Below are 24126 nucleotides of genomic sequence, written 5' to 3'. Positions count from 1 at the left end.
TTAAAGAATGAAAAGCACTCTGGTTAACTCTTGTCTTTGTTTAGTCTATTGTTTTAGTTTCTTTGAAAAGACAATGGCAGACATTTTAAGGGAGAGAATTATGGTTCATCTCTGAGAAGTTTATTTCTGTTTTCTAACAAACCACTCTTTTGGGGGCTTTGTATTTCTTATATTATAGTAGCAGTCATGGACACCAATTCCCAAATATGGGCTTGTAATTCCTGCTTGGGGTTATAGTCACAGAAATATAAAAGTAACAGGAACTAAGAATAATGACATAATCCCAGAAGTGTTACAGAAAGAGAGGTCATGGTGCCCTTTAAGTGAAGCTGTGACTGGAAATGTTCAGGACTTACTGTCCCAGTGAACCTATTGTCCTCTTTATACAAACTCTTTGTGGGCACCATACAAATACACAACAAAAAAGCTGTTTTCTGCCCAGAAAAGCTTATTTTCTAATTTACAGCTTTGAACAGCTACTGTCCACAATAAATCTCAAAAGGTTGCTTTCTGTTAACAATCCATTAGAGTTTTCACTGAAGCAAGTGCTGAACTTGGGCAGCAGTGACCTGCACGTGCTCCTGAGTGTTTACGCTGGAGTGGCTCTGGTGCTCACACTCCATCCTGTTCCTGCCAGTGTCATAAAAGCTGCTGTTTACAGAGGCATGGAAGGGCAGGGAAGCAGGCAGTGATACTTCCTGAGAACAGTTTCACAGTCCTGCAATACTTTGAAAGTCAGGGACTTCTGGAAACAGAAATAATGATGTGTGTTTGAGGTGTCTTTGCCTCAGTGGGTTTCTCTTCCATGAACTTGTCTAGTTTTCTATTGGACCCGTGTCATCTTCACCTGGGGCACAGTGTTCTAGTTGAAAATTGCATATTACTGTGAATGTGCCTTGTTTGGATTGTTCAGAGGCTGGTACCTGCTACATTTCCAGGGTAGGAAAATACTGCTTCTTAGAACAAGCAGTATTTTCTTGGGATGGCCCCAGATAAAAGATGTAACCAAATGCATGCTTATTTTACAGCAAAAAAATTGTGAATATTATGATACTGTAGATACCGATGCTTAAAAAAAATATGTATATTAACAACTAAAAGCTTCTATTGGTGATAGGTAACCAATATAATGTCATGAAAAGTCACTTGTGACGGGAAAAAAAACCCAAAAAGCCAGCAAGAAAGAATCTCTAAACTATTGTTCTGCCTAGAAGACCCAGTGTACATAACCAGATAATGTTCTTATTCACAGCCTTGGAAGACAAGACAGACAAGTGTGTCTTTTTGTTTATGCATCGTTGGATTTTTTTACATGTAGTGTTTCAGGGATTATATCAAACAAGTTTTTTGCTCTCCATATCTTTTTACAATTCATTTTTAGATATGGTAGGTCTACAGCAGTTAGAAAAAAAATTATTTGAATTAACCTACCCATAATTTCATGCTGCTGCAGTTAAACTGTGCAACTGGGCTCTTAGTTACTGCCAACAGCAGAGTTTCCTCTCCACTGTGGTAAACTGCCAGGTAAACACACACCTTAACTTCCAAAACTGACCACAGGAGTCTTCATTTGCTACTCGTTTTTAAATGTATTTTTCCCTGCTTGGTAATTTGAATGACCAATTGATCAGAAACAGAACATGTATTGAAACATTTGCATATCTTACAAGTTTTGCATGTTGTACAAACAGAAATTCACTCTATAGTTTCACATGAATGCTTAAAATAATTATTAAACAAGTCTTTGTTTTCATGCTGGGCTGAGGTTTCCTTCCACATCTGTAGCAAATTGTCCTAAGGAACATTGATTCAAAAGAACTAGATTGTCTTTTAGTAGCATGGTTAGGATAGGCAGATGAGTCATGAAGAAGATTACTGTTATAGTTGATGTCAGGGAAAAAAAAAGTTTTATGTATTATATTTCAGCAAGTAAAATCCATAAAAATTTGGTTTCTTTAGTAAGATCATCTGGTTTCACTAAATCTTCTGCTACCCTTTGAGCAGTCAACCTTCTATGTCTGAGGGATATGAATGGATGAAATGTTAGAAAATAAAAAAAATGTTAGAAGTTTATGTGCCAGTATTATTGCCACTTGACAATATTCCAGCATGTGATTGATGGTTAAGGTTTCTGCATCATACATAATAATTCCAGGTGACTTTTTCAGACTGCATTTAACTTCAGTGGTATCTGATATAATTTAATAAGCAAATTGCCCTTTAACTGAACAGTGGACCCTGTACCACCAGTTCTTGCAGGCTTTCTCTCCAAGCAACATAAATAATAGTCCTTTCTGAGTTATTCCTTTACCTTTTTTGGGGGAGTATTAGATTTCATTTATCTTTCTGGTAGTGAGGGAGAACTGTGTTACACTGTTAGAAATCTAGACAGTCTACGTTACATAAAAATGCTTTTCTCCATGGCACTATTTTGCAAAGTATGTATGTGTGGCAGGAGAGTTACTTTTATTTTTTTAACTCGAGGCAGATAGTGTATAAAGTAAAAGTTCAGTGGAAGCCCAGTTTGAACTGCTATGTTATACACCAGGAGTTGAAGAAACGACATTAGTATAATACAGGAGTAAAACCCAGTATGAACCAGTCTTCTTGAAAAGGGATTAAAAAATACATTAATTTGTATTACTTATTTTAGGGAGTACGAAATGAGAAAAAGTAGAAATTATATTAGTCTTGCAGGTATTCCAAAGAAGAGTGATGTATCTAAAAAGGCAGCTAAATAATTGTGGAAGTTACGCTTTGACATTTGTGTTCCTCTCTCTTAATTCTACACATGGTCACATGTAAGTGTGACAGGTAAAGTCAACTTTTTGGAAACAACTCTAAAAAGTTCTGGTTTCTGCTGTAAATGTCAAATCTCATCCTTGTGCTGTTTCTGATTTCTGTCCTGCATAGGAAATGGGCATTGGCAAAAATCCAGAGAGTAATAGTGTAAACTTGACTTTCAGTTATGAGTTAGACACATAAGGAAGAAATTTCTGATCTGTAATGTAATTTAAAAACCCAGCTTAGACAAGAATTAAATATTCTATCCATATCTGATTTGCTTTTTATTGATGATCTATAGCTGGTGTGGCCATTATTTCTGTGTAAAACTGCTCAGTTTTCTTCAAGCATTTCTCCCTATGCTGTTTTACCATCTGTTGATGAATATAAGTAAATATTGTTATTGTAAAAATACTCTCTAGTCTGGCCTGTAACGTGTGATCCAAATTAAATCTTGGCTCTCTGGGGAGTTGGTGATTTTTAGTGGTTCTGAATATATGTGACTGAGAGTGTGTATAAAAACCACAAACCACCAAGGTCATTTTTATTTATTTATTTGCTTTGGAGACCCTGTCCCTACTTGGGGAGGGGGTGCTAGAAATTTGGGAGCATGAGGTAAGTTCTCCTTACATATGGAGTGAATTAGGAAAGGCTGAGAGAGAAAATACTGCATTTTCCACTGTCCATCATTATGAAACTGGAATACGTGTTAAGCAGCTGTTATCTTTACATGCTGAGCAGAATACTGACTATAAGCTTGTCATCTTTAAGTTGCTCATTTAACCAATATGTTTCTCTTTGGCCTTGATGAGGGGGGAAGCTTAGGCAATCTCAAATATATTAAGTAGTGAAGCACACCACGCTAGAATTTTTTTAATGGAAAATTTAGCCACATTATTAGTGAATCATCTTTTTTCTATTAGGAAAAAAAAATAGGAAAGGTTACAGGACGAAATTTAAATATAACCAAGTTAAATAAAGACAGAGTGGCCCCATGGTGGGAAAAGAATTAGCCTAAAACAGCTTGAGGGGAAACAAACACATAGTAGGTCTATTTTCTGTATTTGTAAATAAATACAAAATTAAACACTGAAAATTGACCTAAGAGGCTCTCATGATTTTGGACGAGATAATTCACAGGAAATGTCAGAATAACAACAGGCATATGTCAGGTGTAGGTGAAAAAATAACTAAATTCTTAAATACTATTCAGAAAAGTATTTAAAATAACACCAACAGTGTGTGGAATTATATTATTTTGGGTTATAGCTATCTACAAGACATAATTCTCAGTAAATAAAAGAAAACTGGGGAAGGGCTTACTTTTCTGTATTTTTTTACAATGTAGAATTAGGCCATTTTTCCAGATGTGTCTGTACAGATGTATCCAGTTGAGCAAGCCAAAAGGGTATTCTGCTGTTTCATTAAATAGAGGGCTTTGTAAATTTAGCATGCTACATTTATATAGTATTTGGCTAAGCAGCTACCTGAACTGATGCAGAGAAAACAGATGAAATATACTGAATATTAGTATCTTGTGCTATCACTTGTGCTAAGAAATATTTTCCTCACTGGAATGTGAAATGCTATTGTGAACTGAAATTAAGTCTTAAGAATAGGAAAACATCTAGGACTTAATTTCCAAAGATATAGAAAGCAAAATGAGTGCAAAACATATTCTCTGAATCAGCCATATGATTCCAATATGAAGAATGAAATATATTTTAATGGTATTACTAGAGGGTGAATTAAGCAGTTCCCAAGTGATTAAAATGACATTGTACACTTTGAAACAACACTCAATAAGGCATCAGATTGGAAACCTTGTGATCAGAGAAATATTCAAAAGTTCTGACCAAGTATGTAGCAAAGAAAGGCCTGAATCAACGTCCTTTGTACCCTTATTCAAAGTAAACCAAAATGGCAAGGTATGTAACACCCCTGTTAGTGTGTCATTCAGAATAACTTACATTATTCAAATCAAGGCATTATGAATACTCTTGGCTTCTGTTAGGAACTCTATGTCCCCTCTTCTGGACAGCAGAAATTATTTCAACTGCATGCTGGCATAAAAGAAATATTTTCACTTACTCTCTCGGTTCCAAAGTTTAACTCAAAGTGTTAAAAGTGTTTCTGCTAAATATAAACAAGGTTTTCCACTAGCTCTTTTATGTGTTTGATTTCTCAATATTTCTCAGTATTTCTCTTGATTTGGCAGGTCAGGCTGTTTATAGAGGCACTGGCCATGATTACCTTCTGTTGGTTTTGCTTTTGCAGGAGACAATAGGAACTTTGTAGAATTGGGGTTTTCTTTTAAATTTCCAGAGTTCTAATTGAGAGATGAAGAGAGACAGAAGGAGACAGAAAACTTGATGGTTTTTTAACAAATACATTTTTAAACTGTATTTGCATAATGACAACATTCTTAATTGAAACTTTTTTTAAGAAACATCAAACTTGTCCTAATCTGCAAAAGTCCTGTTATAAAAAGCAGCACTCTAAGAGCTAGTAATCTAAACATGCTAATATAGAATGGTTTTAGTTTAGGAATATAAAGCTGGTGAGGTTCAGCCTCAGGTTGCTTCTTGAGTCATTGCTGTGACCTACAAAATAGAAACACCACTTGGTGTTTCTGGTTTCAGCTTTATCTGCAGCATTTTGGTGTAAGAATTATAGGGGAAAAGTACGTTTCTTCTAATAAGACAAAAACTGACAGAACTGATTTCACTCAAAAGTAAGCAAAAATTGCTGTGAATTGGAATGAAAGTTGTTAAGTATTGGCACTAGCACAGCTTGTTTTAGTACTACAATTAGAAGGAGTCTGCAGCTTTCATATATCCAAACTGACATCAGTCTGGAATGACTTTTCCAGAAAGAGTAGTATGGTGAAGAACAGAGTAATGTGTAGGCATCCTCAGCAGTGGAATGCCAAACAATGAACCATGTGGTTTACTTGTTCAGTTTTTAAAATAGAAACTGCTACAACATGAGTGTATTTCCCTACATCCACCCAGAAGGCTGGACACCGTGCAAAAATGGATAATTTAAGTGTGTGACAGGGATACATCTTTAAGAAAGCTCTAGCTTACACCATAGTATAAAATGATCTATGATTTGTAAATAGTTTTCCCAGATTAATTATAATCCTGAAATTCAGAAATGTTTTAAATCACCCTGATTATACAGATAGATTCTAGTCTTTTCGTGTATACACATGATATACATAATTAGAGAAATGTGCTTCATTCAAACCAACTGCAATCATGAAATTACTTTCTCCCATTAAACTTTACAGGAGGCTGTGATTACATCCTTTTTATTTTTAATATGAGTTCCCTGCAATTCCCAAGCTCTCAAATGTTTCAAACCAGCTGTAGTAGTAGGACTTTTAATTATACTCTTGCTCAGTGAGTGACATATAGCTCTTTCTCAGTTTGAATTAGCCCTGGACAAACAGATAAGAGTAATGTGAACTGAAAATCTAAATGCAGAACAGCTGTGGACAGAAATGAATGCCTTGATTGAAAACACTCTCCTGGTAGTTTTCTTGAATGTTGCTATGGTACAAAAATTGCATTTTTATTATAGGTTTTCTAAAATGACAGGTGTCCTTTAAAGCAGCTTTCCTGTGCTTTTGTCTTTAATTTTGAAGACTAAGTTTTTAATTTGCAATTTACTTCTATATATTGAGAAAGGCAGCACATTATTGTTCCTGCAGTGACTAAACCCCCTTTCCCCAAAAAAATACATCTGGACAGAATCTTTTCTGGGGAAGGGTCTAGACTGCATTGGGTATAATTCCTGATGATTTAGAGGTCACTAATGAGCTTCCTGTAATTGAAAAATAAACCATAAGATTATTAAACTGTGACATCAATTGAAAATGTATTTTTGATAAATTGTATTTCTCTTTTAAAAAAAATTTAATTTAAAAAATATGAACATTTGGTTTTAAAAATATAACCTGTGCCATTATAAATATACAAATTTCCTTAATTGATCACTTAATATTTGATGCATGTTTGGTGCACTTTTACTTAGGGCAGAGAAGGTTAAGAGCATCATACAGAAAAATGACCTGACCCTTATTTACATCACAGTATCAATTCTACCATGGGAGGTTTTAGAAAATAGACAGGAAAAGTGTAACAAAACTGCCAAAACAAGACTGTCTTAAAGGATGGTCTTTGGAAATGACACTTTGATCTGCCCAGGTGCAGTTGGATTGTTAACTGTGTCAGAAATTGCTCAGCATCCAGCAGATTCTGGGTTTGGTGCTTCTCAGCTCAGTAGCACTTTGTGTAACCAACCACACAACTTTGAAGCAAACAACAACTCAGGGCAAGAATCCAGAACAGTTGCAAAAGGATAGATTTTTGTCTTGAAGTAGTTGTGTCATTGCTGAACATGACTTTTCATAACCGGCTGTGCTTCTAAATTCACTTTCTATCGGCTTTGTCTCCTTCATACTCAGGATTTAGCTAAGTGTTCAAATAGAACAGACATGACAAACCTCTGTTGACTCCCATAGCTAACCACCAAACATGAACTGAAATTTAGAGACTTGCTTTTAATATCAGCATGGTATTAGCCTGAGATAAGTGTTACAATGCTTGCTGGGGACTCAGTATGATTAGATACATGCCCCTGCAGAGTCGGCTGACAGAAACTGTGGCCGCATGAGGCAGAAAACCTCAAGTTCTTTGGAATGGCAATATTTTGGTAGAGTGATATTGCTCATTTCAGCTCAAAACCTCTTAAGGACATCCTTTACTTTGGGGGTTGAAAGTATGTACCAAACTCTCCCCGAAGAGTCAAGTGGGAAAAGTTTCTCCTGCAGGAATTCAGCTGAAAAATCTAACTCACATACATTGACTCTCTCTTCTGCTGGAGGAACATGTCTCCCTTAACAAGTTACAGAAAGGGTCACAAGCAGCTGGTTTAGGCACCTAACTCCAATACTCGCCTTGGGAATTTGTGTAAAACACCCAGAGCAGTGTATCAAAGACATTCTGAATGGTGTCAATGTCTGAATTGTCCATCTCACTGGACATACTACCAGAAGAATCTACACCAAGGTCCTTTTGAAATCTCTGACTTAATGCTTGTACATGTAGCACTGCTAGTGTTGAATACCCTCTTTGCACAAGAAGTTTCTATAAAACTATGTAGTTTGCTTGGATCAAACAATATCACTACTCAGGGATTAAATTCTGGATTCCTCAGCCAGATCTTCAATTCTATGAAAGGTTATTGCAGTCTTCTAGCTGGTATTAATAAGCAAATGTAATATTTTACACTAGAAAAATAGCTAGTCAGAAAATTTCAGTTCATACAATATGAACTGTTTATATGGCTGAGATTTCTGTCGCCTGCAGGTACTTAAAGATTGATACATTTGGGGTTTTTACATTGCAAGATAAGCTTCATGAAGCTATACTAGAGGAAGAATAGAGAATGAAGGCAAATGCGGATTTTCTAATTACATCTGAGCATAAATCAATTTGCTTCATATTACTTCCAAGTTTTCTGTTCTCTTATTTTGGATTAAAACAAACTAGTTTAAACACAAACTAGTGCAATTGCAAAGAAAAATTATTATTATTTGGTTTTTGTGTTTTGATTAAAGTGATGCAGTTTTCTTAAAAATCTGATGTTCAACCTGAATGCTAAGACTATTTCAAGAGAACGTAAAACAGCTAACCTTTCACCACCAAAATTTGAACTTCAGGTAACACCCTTTGTCCAGGCTGTTTGAATATGAATTGAGCATGTTTTAAAAGATCCTAAAGGTAGGCTACAAAAATACTGCTTTCCTAGCTGCATTTGATAGAAATGGATTCCCGTGTAGTATTTTCAAAATCCCTCACCACAGTTAGTTTTGTTCTGGAATATGACAGCCATTTGCTTTTTCAGCTGAAGGAAAACAAAATAAACAATGCAAAATTGTTCTGAAAATGAACACTAAATGACAATAAAACCCCAGCTGCAGCAAGAGGAAGCTGTTAATCCTTACTGGTGTAGGGGTAAATCACAAACTCTAAAGGGCTTTCCTAGGATACATCCAGAGAGGGGTGGGAGGACAGTTGCTGCCTTCCTTTACTTAGACAGCATGAGAAGGACAGCTCAGCCAGAGCTTGGACATGAAATTTCTTCCCACTAATGAGAACTATTTTTAAAGCACTTAGAATGTTTTGTTAGCTATAGTAATAATAATGGAGTTATTAATATAACTTTACTCTGTCTAGACAGATCTATATCTAGCTGAAAATGATGAGAACAAAAAGAAGAGAAACAGATTTATTTCTGAATTCAAACATCTCTAATTCCAAAAGTTTCACTGAGTTCCCACCACCCACCATGCTGAAATGACACCAGTGTACAAGAAGTTGGCAGAACATGATGCTTATAGCGAGCATGCACCGTTACTTTTTTGGATTGCACCAAGCACTCACTGTCATGTTTAGCAGCCAGGGCTCAAAGGTTGCTATGTTTGGCCAGAGCTGATATCAAAAGTCAGGTGGTCCAGTTACACAAATAGAGCTAGAATTTGGTGTGAACCAAACAGATGCGTCCCCAAACTCCTGCAGATCAGCACAACTGCCCTGTCCTGTCCCACTTAGAAACCTGTGGCCCTGTACCTTTGCACCCCAGGCCGAGCAGCCTCGCAATCTTCCATCCTTCCAGTGCAAGCGAGTGCTCAGTTCCTCCTGCAGCAGCCACATTCCCTCATGCTGCAGGTTCATCTCTTGCAAACCTGTGCCATAGGTGACCTTCCCCAGAGAAGCTGTCCTTCCTTTATCCTTCCTTTATCCAAGGAGCAGCTCTTCTGGGAGCAGCTCTCTCAAGTCAAGCAGCTGCCTCAAACTTTTCTGTAGGGCAAACTGCTCTCTTCTTGCCTAAGGTGCTGTTTTCCACCTACCAGGTGCTTCGTGGTTTAACACTTATACAGGATAAATTATAGCTCTCACAGTAATGGTATTCTGCAGGTTTTTTTCCCATGTATTGTCTGGAATTGGGAATTTGGGTAGCTCCTGAATAACAAAGATGATTCCCCAGACTAAGTGTACCTCATTGAACCTCTCATTCTTTTCCTAATGTTAAAAGTTGTATTTCAACATTGTTTCAGGATGTTGAGGGTCTTCCATTTTTTTCTGCTAGACTGTCAAATGCTTCAGCTCCACTAAAAGTAAAGAGTATGACTGCAATGCTGACCATTTTTCTTTCAGTGGTTCATAACCCTCCTCAGGCACAGTACAACTCTGTGGAAATATTCAGCGGTTTTCAATATTTCTGGATGTTTTAAATTCTGCCTATTACTGTGATTTAGAACTCTTGTATTTCCATCAGTGAAAAAAAAAACTTGAGAAAATGAGCTTGCAGACCTCCTCATCAGGAAGTGAAGGAAGGGTAATACTGGGTATCAGTAGGGATGGCAGTGTTTTACTGTGGTGAAAGCATCATTCTATTATTATATTTTTGGCATCTGATTATATGTCAATCTGGGAAACTGCAAAAGGGTCCTCTACTACCTCAGCCTGAGTTCCCAAATCCTCAAATCCCCTAAACTGGTATCCCACCAGATATCACCCAGCCAGAAATCTCATCTTCCCTGGTCTCTGTGTACCAAAGCCTCCCCACCCAAGATCAGTCTACTCCACTACTATTGATGCTTTTTCTTTGCCAGGTCATCCCAGACTCCTGAGGTTTTGTCTTGAAGCTTTCTCCTCCACTGTGTCCTGGATACTCATCTGTAAGTTCCCTATTTCTGTCTACTTTCAAATCCTTTTCCACCTGTGCATTCATCCCGTTAACCTCCCTCCCCATTCCAAGTCTCTATGTCTGTAGGAACATTTGCTGACAAGTCCATTTCTGTTTTTAAAGCTATGGATTTATGAATCTTCCTCATGTCCTCTTTCATTCCCTTGGAAGCAAGCTCCTGCTGGCTGGCTGCACTTATCCCCTTGGATCTGCCCTCAGAAATAAACATGCCCCAGCTCTTGTTTCTGGCAGAACTCTAAGAAAACCTGGACACTGGCTGCAGTAATCAAAAATCTGCTCCGATGGCAAAGAAAAACAAGAGAAGTTTGGGATGAAGTGTCCATATAGAGCCCTGTATGAACTGCTGTCCTTCAGTTCTTGATTTATTTTACCCCTGGTACACTTTGCTCTTGGTTCTGTAATCACTCAGGCCAGCTCCTAAAGGCCCACTTAAATCAGCATCTGTGGTCTAAGTGATCAGAATTACATAAGATGAACTTCAGCATAACATAACCGGTCCCAACTGAAAGGTACATTGCTGCACAACATATGCAAAATTCACGATCATGCGAAGGATGAGCAAATTGCTTGGCTTCGTTCTCCAGCTCTGTAATCTCTTCCATGTGGGAGCATCCCTGCACCCAGTCATGGCCTCCATGGAGTTCTGTCCTCCCCTGCTGTGGCTCTGGCCGTGAAGCAGCAGCATTTGACACGATCCTTGAAATGACTTTTCTAAAGCTCTTGTTTCCATAGGTGATTTTGTGGGGCTTTTATGAAGCTGAGGGAGAAGTGGAATGAACAGGGAGAGAAGGAACCTGGGTTTGTGCCAGAACATGTGGTGGATAGTAGTAGTCTGATTTCTAAAATGGAGGTGTTGCAGCCAATGAGCTCAGTATTTCCCATATTAATGAATTTTAAGTTTGGCAAGAAGCTGCTTAGACAAACACAAGGAGTGTAACTAGGAAGGATAAGAAATACTTTGTTAATATTACTCTCCCAAGCCATATTTGTATGTACACAAAACCCTCTCTATTTATTTTAATTTCTACTCAGATTAAACAGTGAGATGACTTTAAGTGACCAGTTTGGCAACAGTTTTGAAGGATCATATCCAGAGATAATTTTATTCCCAAACTGAATTATATGTAGCAAACTGCAAGTTAATAATTTGGCCATGAAAGCAATAATAAGATAATAAAGGATTTCTTATTGTAAGTCAGCCATAAGTATTCCAGAAAAATTAGTGTTTCTGAATATTTGGATGTGGTTTTTGTGTTGGCATTTGCTGGGAAGACAGCAAAGTGACAGTGAAAAAAGAGTAGCATAAAATTTAAAAAAAAATTAATTCTCTTGTCCAGAGTAGCAATATTTTTTTTCCCCTGAGTTATTGACCTAAACATCCATTTTGATTTTATTCAATCCTGAAAGGGGTGATGCTTTAGGGTTTTTTTCTCTTTTAATTAAGAATTAGTTGAAATGCTTATTTTCCCAAGTTTCTTAGCTTTTCAAAGCCTGCTGAAAGGAGCAAGTATTTGTTTATAGTAGACTCTTCAATCTTTTGAAGGTTTCCATTGGAACTACTGTAGAAAGATAAAATGTTTTGCACATTTACTATTGTATATTCTGTTGTAGTTCTAACTTCAACCCCAATATATTTCCTTTGCATTCGTGCTTTGAATTGGTTTCACTGATGAAGACACAATAAATTATACATAAAAGAAAGTGTTCTTCTAAGACGATGTTCATTAGGCAGTTCTAACTTGTAATGCATCAGAAACCATATGCTTTGTGCATTGGTTCACAGCTGTAAAACTGACTTGAAATTACCAAATGAGGGCTTGGTGCCAGTTTCCAGTGAAACCAATGACAAGACTTCATTTATTTCAATGGTTCAGACTGAACTGTGCAATATTCACAACTAAATTAAAAGCTTTTGGTTTTGAGCCAAAGTCTCATTTTTCCTTTTGCTGGTTCGTAATGCTGAAAATGTAGGCAAACCCCCTCCCCTTTTTTTTTTAGTATATGAAGATATTAAAAACTGTAGTCTGTTTTTCAGTCAGTTTAGTTCCTTCTGTTTCTTCACTGCAAACCAAGGTGTAGTAACTCAGGGAAATCAGGCTATAAGGAAAAGGAGACTGAAATGTGAAGTGATATAGAGAGCAGCAGGCCTGTGTGAGCCCTCCCAGTCTCTCAGGGGCTGGGGAGGCAGGTGCTGCCCATCAGTGTCCATGACATACCGTTCCACTGAGGATTCCATTCATAGTCTGATCCTGAGCACAGGTAGTAAAAGGAGAGACTCTAATTTATGGGGAGAGGGCTGTTCAAGCACCAAAGGGGCATTTTGGGAAATGCTCCCACCCTTTGTTAAAAATCTATGTAATTTATTATTATTATTGAGCAATATAGTATAGAACTATCATCTGCACTAAGACAAAACTTGTAACATGCCTCCAAATTAATGATGGAAGACTTCCAAACTATTGAAGGGATTTCTGAACATACATCTCCTTGAAAGAAGTGTAGATGAGTGACATCTCTTTCACACTTCTCTTGTTTACTTCTTGAAGTGTTTTTCCAACTTTTAAAAGATTTTTGCCCCCTTTAACCTTGGAGAAGAGGCTAGGCTTGTGGCTTGTAGACTGAAAGTGTTCACTGTCTAAGGAAGTTTGAGCCTCTTAACAAGGAGTCCATGCTGGACTTAAAGCAAAAACCTATCTGTAATCCTGGAATCATTGTGAAGCAGAGAATTTTAGTCATTTACAGCTGCCTGGCATTGTTGCTGAGGGACAAATTGAAATGGCTGATCTGCCAGGCTTGTCAACACCTTTGAAATCCGCTGCCTAGCCTGGTCCCCCAAAAGACGCCTTGGAGAGAAACAAGGAGCCAAAGTGACAGACAAAGCCAGAGTCCACCTACTTGTCACATTTTCTTCCTTTGTTTCTTTTCCTCTTTTATAATTGCCTTTCTTTTTGCTTGTTCTTATCCCAACACTAATGTTGTAATATTGGTAAGTGGTTTAATTAGAAGATTTATTAACTTGTGTTTTCAATCTTTTTACTGAGAAGAAGTACCAAAAAACTTAACATCAAAATAAAAGCTATTACACAATCCAATAGTTGGGTGCAGTCTGTCCCCTTTGAATTCCATGGCTAAATTCCCATTGGCTTTCATGGGAGCCTATTAAGGAACTAGCTAATGTTATTTTGTAATATGTGTGCCACATGGGGTCTCAATTTAGTCACTTAACTAAAGGCACCTAAACAAGTGGCCTACTTTTTATTGATGTGAATGACTCAAGTAGCTAAATGGGAATACAACTGCCTAATTTTAGTACATCCACAGTTGAATATGGTAACAGCAGTCCAATACCATAACTTCATCTATATGGGTTGGCATTTATCAGTCACACTGGGAATGGCTTAACAAAGAGTGCTTAAAAAACACTTCTGTTGTGTATATCCCATAAATCTAAAGTAAAAGAGAGCAAAGGAGAAAAGTAAATATGAAACAGAAATCTGGCATTACCTTGACAAAAATAAATTAATACCTGTCTGAGGCTTTGATTCATGTTAGTAATTAATCACCTCTTTTCATTAATTTCTAATATTTCAAATAATTATTGTTTTAAAAACATAAAGCAATTTAAACTGTTGTCAGAGCTGGGAGAGAGTTTGTCTGGAGCAGCACTCTGCAATTTGGTGAAGATCCAAGAACTGCTTAATTTAGAGCAGAAAGTGTTCAATGCACTCGGTTATTAAACACCAAATGATAAACAAGTACTTCAATATTTAGGAGATCATGACCTGCAACATCACATAATTAAAAAACATTAGGTTTCCAAGTCACAATAATAAAAACTAAGACTCTTAGAATTTACAAAGCCATTGTTTGCTCTTTTCATAGGATGAATATTAAAATTTCTCTTGTCTGTTAGAGGATTAAAGCCAAATCTGATTTTTGTTACACCTTTGTAAAGAAGAATTGCAAGTTCCACTAGTAGAGATTTTAAAAAAATGTATTTATTCAGAAAGTATGGTCTTTATAAGAATAGATGTATGAATATCTGCTGGCTTTAAGTGTTAATCAACATATACATTCACACAGAGCATATGAATAAACCCTGTCACTTGACACCACATATTTTATTCCTTCAGCACATTGACATGTGAGCTTTGTGATTTATCCACATATGTATAATGAGAAGTCTCATAATGTTTCCCTTCTCAGTGACACAAAGGTGCTGGAGTTCTTTGCTTTTTGACAGCTTTCAGTGTGTGATTATGGGTTAGACTTTTTTGGTAAACCCTGAACTATTCTTTACTTCATTTTCCCTGGGGAGCTGTGTACAGCTTCTGCGTGTTTATCTCAGTTCTCCATTTTTCATTTGGACCTTCTCAAGAAAGTGTCAGAATTCCTTCTGGCTTCCACTTATTGGTGTGCAAGCTGCCTTTCTTGTTTAGGATAAAGACATATTGCAAACTTTGCTGAAGTGTCTACCTTTCAAACCTCAGCCTTACAGGATGGGAGAGCCTAATCTTCAGAAACCTCTCTGCCAGGTGGTCTTGCTTTGACCTTTTTTTGGGTCTTCAGAAACCACATATGCTTGTTCAGATTGTGTCATCTACTTCAACAGATTTCATCCACCAAAATTTGGTAGGGCCTGAGAAGATGTTCCCACACCTTGAAAAAACATGTTGTAGTCTTGCTTGTTTTTTTGGCTGTTAACCCCAGAATCGAAGCACCAGTTAAATCTGCCAGGAAAAGAATTCAAATTAAAAAGGTACATTCCATGTTCTATGCCTTTACCCCAGGAGATCTCTGGGTACTAACAGGTTGACTGGGTCACTCTTGTCACAGTAGCAAGTCCACCATGAGTAACACAATCTTTATTGGTAGTGCTGAGTGGTTGGAAACAATTTTTGTGTTGTCATGATTTCTGGGACATGACACAAACCCAGGCCCTTCATCACTGACACCGAGTGTCCTCAACCCTTTGGGCATCTATCTCCTGCACCAACTGTATGAACTTGAGGTGTTAAGAGCACATTTCCCTCATTAGCCCTGAGGTCCAAACCAAGATTTCAGTACCAGCAGAAGTTCCTTTGTTTCTCCTCTGAATAAAAAGTGCATTTTATGAGAGGCAATGAATGCAAGCAACCATGGGTGGGCAGAATGTCTGTTGGAAGCTGGAGCTCATTCTTCAGCAGAGACAATGCCTTTCTGCGTTGCTGCTGGGTCCTTTGATAGGCTTCAGAGAGAGTAGAAGAAAAGGAATCCTTGGCCCTTAGTGATACTTGCCTGAATTTTGTTCCTAGAAATATGTGGAGTGTGTCAGGATGAATACTTATACTTATTTCAGACACCAGCTTGACATGTTCTGCTTCTGTTTTGTTACCTTTTATCTTTCTCCAGGAATAAATCAAACCCTGGATGTTATTGAAAAGACTAGTGTGCCTTTTCATAATTGATTAATTGAGTAACTCAGGGGTTTTTTTTTTATTTTTTTTAATCTTCTGGGCCATGTTAAGGGGAAATATGTTTACAAAATGAGCAGTATACCTTATGTTGTTCAGATGGATTTCTGACTCTTGGCCTTCAAATTTCTGAAATGGTTGATGAAATTGATTCCATTCCTTAAGGTCTTTTCTCCTCCATGAGACTTGAAACTGGTGCTAATAACACTCACTTACATCCTCTCTGTGAACCTGCAGCAATTTCCTCACTGACATATTTGTCAAAGATATTTTTATTATTGAATATTGTGTCCTTTGGAAGGGTAAGAGAATCTTTTTCTATCATATCCATTCTTTCTGGGATGTTTCTTTCAAGAGCTATCGTTATTTCTGGCTCAGAATTCCATCTCAGTCAGAAACTTAAATTTTGTCAATTATTAATCTTTCCTCCACAGTTTGAATGTTAGTAAAGCTCTACCTTATTTCTTATTTCTTTTCTTATTTCTGACAGGATATAAGAAATTCCAGGTGTTTTCTGAGGCTCTTTCTGTCAGCAGCTTAACAATCTGGGGGTGTTGTCATCTTTGTGTGCAGACTGTTCCTATAGATGAGAGGCTGTCATGGCCTGCTTTGCAACTGCAGTCAGGACTGCACCCATGATTGGAGCGAATGCCACTAGTGCTTCAGCTAAGTGGGTGGTAATGCTGAGAAATTTCACCTTCCCTGTCATCTGGTGAGCATTCATGTGGTGCTCTTTTCAATTTCATGAGATCCTTGGCCATCCAGAAGTGTCCGGGAATGGTGCTGCCCTTGGCAGTGTTCTTACAATTTTTATGAGTATGAAGAACTTCCATTACCTCTCTGGGGTAAATATGCAGCCTTCCTCTGGGCTCATGTTGTATCAATATACATGTGTGCAATCACTATGAAATAGAACAGCTTATTTAAAAGTAGGACATTTTCTTCAGAGTATGCATATAGATTTTCTGCTTGCAGTGGACATAAAGAAAGACAAAGAATAACTTTTTCCTCTAGAAAAAAGAGTGAAAGGGAAAATAATGTAGGAAGAAAAATTACATGGTCAAGAAGCAGATATTTTCCCTACTTTCTTCCATGTCATGACTGTATTTGTGCACTACATACATTTGCTGGTAAGTTGCCTCTTCTTCTTTCCAAAATCTGCATGTCAGAAATGCTAACAGAACTATGAGCACATTGAATGGGTCGTCATACTGCTTTTGGGAATGCATTAACCAGGGATGCTAAACTTCACTTCTTGCTTTCAAAGTCTACCACATCAATAAATATCAGTAATCATCACTGTTAGTCATTAGCAAGTAACCAGTTGCAACTACTGGGATCTAGAGGCAATTTTTTTTCTGAACATGCCTTTCATGCTGACAGTTGCTTAATTGGTGGCAATAAGGCAGCTATGCTTGCTACTGGGGTGTGAAAAATCTGACACCTGCTACATCCTGGGTATAAATATTTCATAAAGATCCTATCTACTCAAGTGATGCCTAGGAGTTCAGGATTTGACTCTTAGTATGAGGGAGCTATTGTGGCTTGCTTGTGTTAAATGTCCTGTTGTTTGCCTTCTTCCAGTGCCCTTAGGAAAGCTGCTTCACTTTAACCCCAGTTTTATGGCTGTCTCCATTTTTGCATCATGGATAAGAAAGATTTTGTGATGCTTTTCTGTGCTATGTTTAGAATATTAAATTCAAGACCTGGGATTTCTCAGACAAATTCAAAGTTACTCAGGACCTCCCAGGATCTGTCCCCCAGTAAGAACAGAGAAAGGAAGCCATTGCAGTGGTTGGAGGGCAGAGTTATACAAAAGGTTACTAAACATTTTTGCTTGTGCTTGATGACTTCCAACTGCCCTGCCACCCACCTTCTTGCTGAGCCAGAAGCAAATTTGAAAAAGAAACCGCTGTGCATCACTTCCCTAGCAGAACATGCTGCAGACAAAAAGAATCGAAACCACAACTAGAGAATTGGATTTCCCCTGCTTTCTCCAAAATAAATATTTGTTTGCGACAAAAGCAGCTGGAAGAATGAAGCATGTACCTTTGACACTAAAGGCTCGTGTGTTTGTGCCAGCTGCAGTAGAGGTATGATCCTCCACTGAGTGCTATCTAAGGTCAGGCTGAGCTCCATCTCCCCCAGCTTGTGAATTAACATCTTCAGCTACTTGTACAAAACCGAGAGAGGATGAAGGCCCAGGGAGTCCAGTAGGAATCTGTAGCAAGTGAAAAGCAAAATGAGCAGTGGGGCTGCCTCTTGGAGTTGCTCCCTACACTGCTTCTTCCAAACAGCAGCATCATTTCCTCCGAAGCCATTGTGGAGCAGCCTCATGTGCTGGCTTGTGGAAAGAGCTCCGAAGGGATGACAGTGGTACAAAAATATCTGTATAAGGGCCCAAGCCCAGCTCACAGCCATTATCTGGGAGGAGAAAAGCAGCTCCAGGAGATGGTTCACAAAAAGGAAAGGCAATGAAGGTGAACTCTGGAGTACAAGGACTGCATCCACTTTTGGATGCTGACTTTGAAAGGATCCATGCATCTCTTAGCAAGGCTCATTCTTTAAACAAGCCCAGTACTGCAGATCTGTGTTTTGAGCAGTAGCTTAGCAGTTAAAGCTTCTAACTTGGAAGTGGACATCACTGGTCGCAACACCCTTGCCCTCACGGTTTAAGTGGATTTGCACACCAGTTCTCTGTTTTTTCAAAGTTTTATATTCTTCAAAAGAATTCAAAAGGTATATTCTTCAAAGGAGTATATTCCTCCTGTGAGTGTCGAAAAGGCAACAGATTAGTAGCAGAGGAGATAGCAGAGCACTGTTGCTAGCTGATAGAGTCAGCTGGAAAAGCCTTTTCTGAACTCTGGAGAGCTGGTCATCAGGGATTCTCACAGGGAGGCTGTGGATGTGACAGATATTCCTGTAATCTGAAAATCAAGTGCCCCATCACTTGTTTTTTCTTTGTTTTTTTTGTAACTTATGCTTCACTTTTTGTATAAAGGTGCAATAAAGAAAATATCTGGGACAGAGATTTGTCATTAAAGGGTCAATTTTTATAAGCAGTTACCATATGAGATTATCTGGAGCACCACAATTATGGCCTTTCGCAAGCTGAGGGAAATGTTGTGGTGTCTCATATGGCACCATTTGCTAACACTTAGCCAGAAGAAATTTTTATGGTCAGCAAGCACTGTAAATTCATAATGTTTAGCTTCACATTTTTTTTTCTCTTGTCCACTTTTCCAGTTCTCATTTTCAGCTGTTACCTGGCATGAATTTGCACAGAAGAACCTCCCCTGTCATCAGAAGCCAGAAAAATCCATTCAGATTAGGAGACGGAAGGAGATTTAGAAAGAGAGTCTCTGTTGGATCATGCTTGTGCCTTCACAAAAGCCATATTTTTATTATGCCCTTACATAACCTGTCCCCTGTTTCAAATACAGCTTGAAAAAAACCTCCTTCATACGAGAACATGACCAGCTGAGTAAATAAAAAAACCTGTTGAACTTGTGGATTGTACTTACTGAGGCCCTAACTATTTTGATACATGTGCCTGCATAGCAATACATTTTGGAGAGAAATAGTGATATTGAGACACATGAAAACAGTTGGTAAAGGATACAAGTTAACCTGAAAACATATTCCTGGTAACACGGTTAAAGGAAAGGGAGAAGTGCTCAAAGGTAAATTCAGGTCAATTGGCGTCTTCAAAAACAAGACTTGGATGACTTTTAAAACAAAGTCATATGCAAAGAGGGAACAAGTCACAGAAACACCAAATTTACCACACTGTCATGAGAGTGGAAAGGAGGAAAAAAAAATGACAAAAAAGAACTCAGCAGTAAAATGAATATATTCATGCAGTGTCAGTCTCTCCAGACAAGAAATGGTGCCAAGCAGAACCGCATCAGCGTGTGGCCGCTTCTTGCACTGACACTAAAAACATCTGTTGAGGTACAGCATTTATACTGTCTGCCAAACAAGAGTTTTTTAATCTTAAAACATATGCTGGAAATAGGGAAATTTGGACAAGAACAAAAAGAAAAAAGAGGGGTGGGTGGCCAATAAATTAAAAGTGAGAAGTGGGGAAGGACAGATTGGAGACAATGTTTTCCACATAGTGCATCATAGTTAATTCAAGTCATCTCAGGTCACCAAAGAAAGGAAAGCTCATGAAGGAATTCACAGATTGCTAAGAGAGGTTGAAAGCAACAAAGTGGTCTTCATGTTCATCCTTCAGACATTGGTTTTTGAACAGTTAACCATAAAACTCAGGTTTTAACAAGTCTGGGAATACATCTAACTTGAAATGCAAGAACTGATGCTGACAGCAATACTCCTATTTTTCAGGCATGTTTATCTCACATTTTTTGCAGAAAGCATGTATTTAAGCCCCCCATCTGAGCCAGGGCCTAATACTGACTCTTCAAAAACTGTGCTTCCAGCCCATCTGGTTAAACACTTATGCAAACAAATTTTAGTTACATACGATAAGTAAATTTTTTAAAGATTGTCAACTTAACATTTATTTCTCTAGTTGAAGAAGCTAGAATAGAGAATTCAGAAATATTTCAGTGAGAATAATTGTCAGATATGACCAAAAAAGTTATTCAACTATTCCTAGGATATTTTTCCAATAAAGTTGCTAAGTATTCCTCCTGATAAAATATTCTCATAGAAGGTGGCTTATTTTCATTTCTGAAATAAAATATGTATTTTCAAGTACATTATTTGGTGAAGTCATCTAAGTGATCCAATTCCTGAATATCGTAAACGTATGAATAGAAGATTTGATTTTGTGTCACTGACCCTTTCAAGTCAAGAAATTCTTTCATTCAAATTATTGTTTCTTTGGTACCATCTCGGGTTTCCAGTATGTGGTACATGTCTTAAGATAGAAACAGACAATGAATCTGCTTTTATACAATGTGTCCACTCAAATAATTCCATGTAAATTGTGCTTTCAGAAGAGAAAGTGTGCCTAGAGTAAAATGCAGGCCCATAGAAATCAAGGAGGAAACTCCCACTCTCTTCAACAGACTTGAGATTTCATCTCTAGAATACTTGACTTTCAAGTATAAAAGATTTATGCTTAGTGAATCACTAGATATGGTAAATTGCACGTTTTCAAAATCTGCATCAAATTAATTGTGCTGTATAACTTTCAAGATTTGCTTTATTTTATTTCAGTTCCATTTATTAAATATAATATTCTTGAAAAACACCATAGAAATGAACAGATGAATGGATTATGCACACTATCACTTACAGAAGTTTTTGGTCCTTCTAATGTGGCAAATAGGACAATTTAGACTTTAGATTGTGGTAGATTACACCCACTTTAGACAATTTCTTTCTGGGATATAAAACATGTTGGACAATATGAAAATCAAATTCTAGAATGAGGTGATAGGATAAAATGGGAGATGTTTCCTAAGGACAGCACTCAGAGCTGCATAATTTTCTGCCCTACTTGATAATTTTTGGCTTTGACTGAGTTCTGTATATTAGGTGAGTATGTAGCTGAGTTTTACTTGACATTTATGTCCTTGTAAAAATACAGAGATTTTGTGTGCCCACATTACAGTTATTTTCAATTTTTTTTTCTTCCTAAATGCTAAGAGAATATTTTCTATGTTCATCAAAAAGCAAAAGACAGTTTAAACCTATGGATACCTCTCCCTTTGTTGTCAGTGCCTCACAGTTGGAAAAGGTGCAATTAGCACAGGCATTAGAGAAAAATCTCATTAGTTCTTCTGTTAAAATGCTGGTAACAAATTGCAGTTATTTTTTCATGATTGGAAGACAGTGTTTTAAAAGACCACTAGGAAATAAAGAGTTCTAGGTTGAATTTTTCAATCAGATAATTTCTGTTAAAGTTCAAGATTATTCTGATGTATCAGAGCTTTTTTTCCTCCCAGTAAGAGACTTTCCAGTGCTCTGCAACAAGTGGCAACGTAGATCATGTGTAAATGCATCTTGCAATATCCTTCCTCCAGTGAATGCTAAGTTTCTTGTGAGACCAAAGCTCTGGCTGAATCTTTGGTGTTTTTGAACACATCCTCTCTTTCAGGGCTGTGAACTAAATTTGCAGATTATCTCCACTTTAAATTGCATTCTTATTTCTCAAAGAAAGCTGACTAACCCCTTCTTCCTTGCTCAATATTTGTCTTCTTTAGTGAGAATCCACACACTGCTCATTGCAGTATGGAAGCCTGAGCTGTAAGTGAAATATTAGTGACTAATAGCTGTTGACCTGCATGTTCAGAAACAATTCATACACAATGGATTAAATAAATACATATATTTACATGATAGTGTGATTAGAAAATTCATCCTCTGGTACTTGTCTGGGCTCAATTGACTATAATCAATGACTGATTTAGGTCTTTGATTCTGTAAAAAAGCCCCAAAACACCCCAACTGGTGACATTTATGTTTTTTTCAGTTCTTTAGACAACATAAGAAAAGCAGTTTAAGGTTTCACCAAACTGTTGAGTTTTGAAAAAACATTTTTCTCCTTAATTTGAACCATCATTTTCTAAAAGAAAGTTAAATTAAAAAAACAGCTAACATGTTTTTGTAATTAAACAGAGTATTGGGCTATGCAAACAATAAAGATCCTTGTTTGAAATTAATTCTTGTCCTGCTTCTGGGATTACCAGGGGAATAAAATTATAGCAAAACAAAACAGAAAAACCTGCTACAGTCTAGAACTTGCACTTTACCAGAAGCAAAAGGAAATTTAGACTCAATAAGAGTTCTATCCTGTTTCCAAAAAGCATGATTCTTGAGTTTGATATAAATTTGACAAAATGAAAAATCTCATCATTCCTGTCACCAGAAGCCAAAGTTTTACCTCGCTACTTTACTTTTCCTCCTCTGTACCTAAGGGACATTTTGATTCTCAAGATTGTGAAAACAAAAACAGTGCATCTAGTCAAGATATATTGTCTACATTATAAAGAAAAAGATTCCTCCTAGGGCAGAAAGATTGCCTGGAGGTGGGAAACATCTCACAGAAAAATCTGAAAACTTTTAGGTTGACTGTATTCTTTTATATTTATGTGAAAATTAAAGAAAACCAAAAAACCCACAAACAAAACCACAAGAGGCAACATCTGACCGGTGATCCTGTGTTAAAAACCCCAGAAACTGTTTTTAGAAACAGGTCATATTTCTGTGAGGAAACATTGTTTGTCAATTAGCATAGTGAAACACTCAAATTGGCTTCCGAAGTCTAAGTCTTGTAGGATATCATAGGATTAAATGTATCAGTTTTGGGATCTCATTCTTCTGAGGGTGCCTCTCTGCTGTAACTGCGCATCAGTCCTTTGCTCTGTTGAAATCTAACCATCTGTTTTGTGTAGAGCCACTTGCATAAACTATTGCTCCCCTTATTCTTTGTGTACAGAGCTGCCTTTTGGAACACAATGTCTGGTCAAGTTCCTTGGCCCACAGATTTCTTCGTCTTATCCCGTTGTCCTGCCCCAAGTTCCCCAGTTGTGCTTGGGTTCTCAAGAGTCCAAAGTCAACATTGTAGAGGCACGGGCATGCTGAGTTTGTGGTTGAGGGCACATCCAAATATTGCTACATCCCAGATTCGGTTTAAATACTTAGCATAGCCCATTTATTCTAATTAAATAAATGATATTTCTCCAAAGGAAAGAAGAATGGGGAGAGAAAATGAGCAGGGATCAACTGCTGAAGTGTTCCCTGTGTCAAAAAACATGAGCATTCCTGTAACATTACACTGACTCTGTCACCAGGGACTCAGCGGTCCAGTTTCAAGTTTTTGCTCAGTGCTCCAAGAGTCCCAAGTCACAGAGCTATGCCCATGACTTAATACTGCCAGCATAAAGCAGATTTTCTGAGGAAATTTTTCAAGTACTTTTTTTTTTTTTAAATCATGTTTTCTTCAAGTTGAAAAGTCATATTGCCTCCCTAAGGGCCAGAGGCTAACACGTGGAATAGATATCAATGAATTGTTTTCATCCTGCAAGCTAATGTCCATGTCATAATTCCTTCAGTCTCTTCCTTCTCTACTGGGGAGTTTTAAAGATATAATTTTCTTTGCTATGCTACCTATCAGGTAAATGGTTTGCTG

At 37.5% G+C, this 24126-nt stretch overlaps 1 long non-coding RNA gene across 1 annotated transcript in view; it reads left to right on the top strand.

Annotated features, from left to right (window-relative positions):
* Positions 1-19525, top strand: part of LOC131574831 (uncharacterized) — a 31762-nt gene extending 12237 nt beyond the window's left edge. Inside the window, exon 3 of the long non-coding RNA XR_009276594.1 lies at positions 19266-19525. This is a non-coding gene — a long non-coding RNA (uncharacterized LOC131574831). The remainder of the gene's footprint in view (positions 1-19265) is intronic.
* The last annotated feature ends 4601 nt before the right edge of the window (positions 19526-24126 follow it).

This window comes from Poecile atricapillus, chromosome 1, assembly GCF_030490865.1.
Source record: "Poecile atricapillus isolate bPoeAtr1 chromosome 1, bPoeAtr1.hap1, whole genome shotgun sequence".
In the NCBI taxonomy this organism is placed as follows: domain Eukaryota; kingdom Metazoa; phylum Chordata; class Aves; order Passeriformes; family Paridae; genus Poecile; species Poecile atricapillus.
This window is presented reverse-complemented; position numbering and strand designations above follow the sequence as displayed.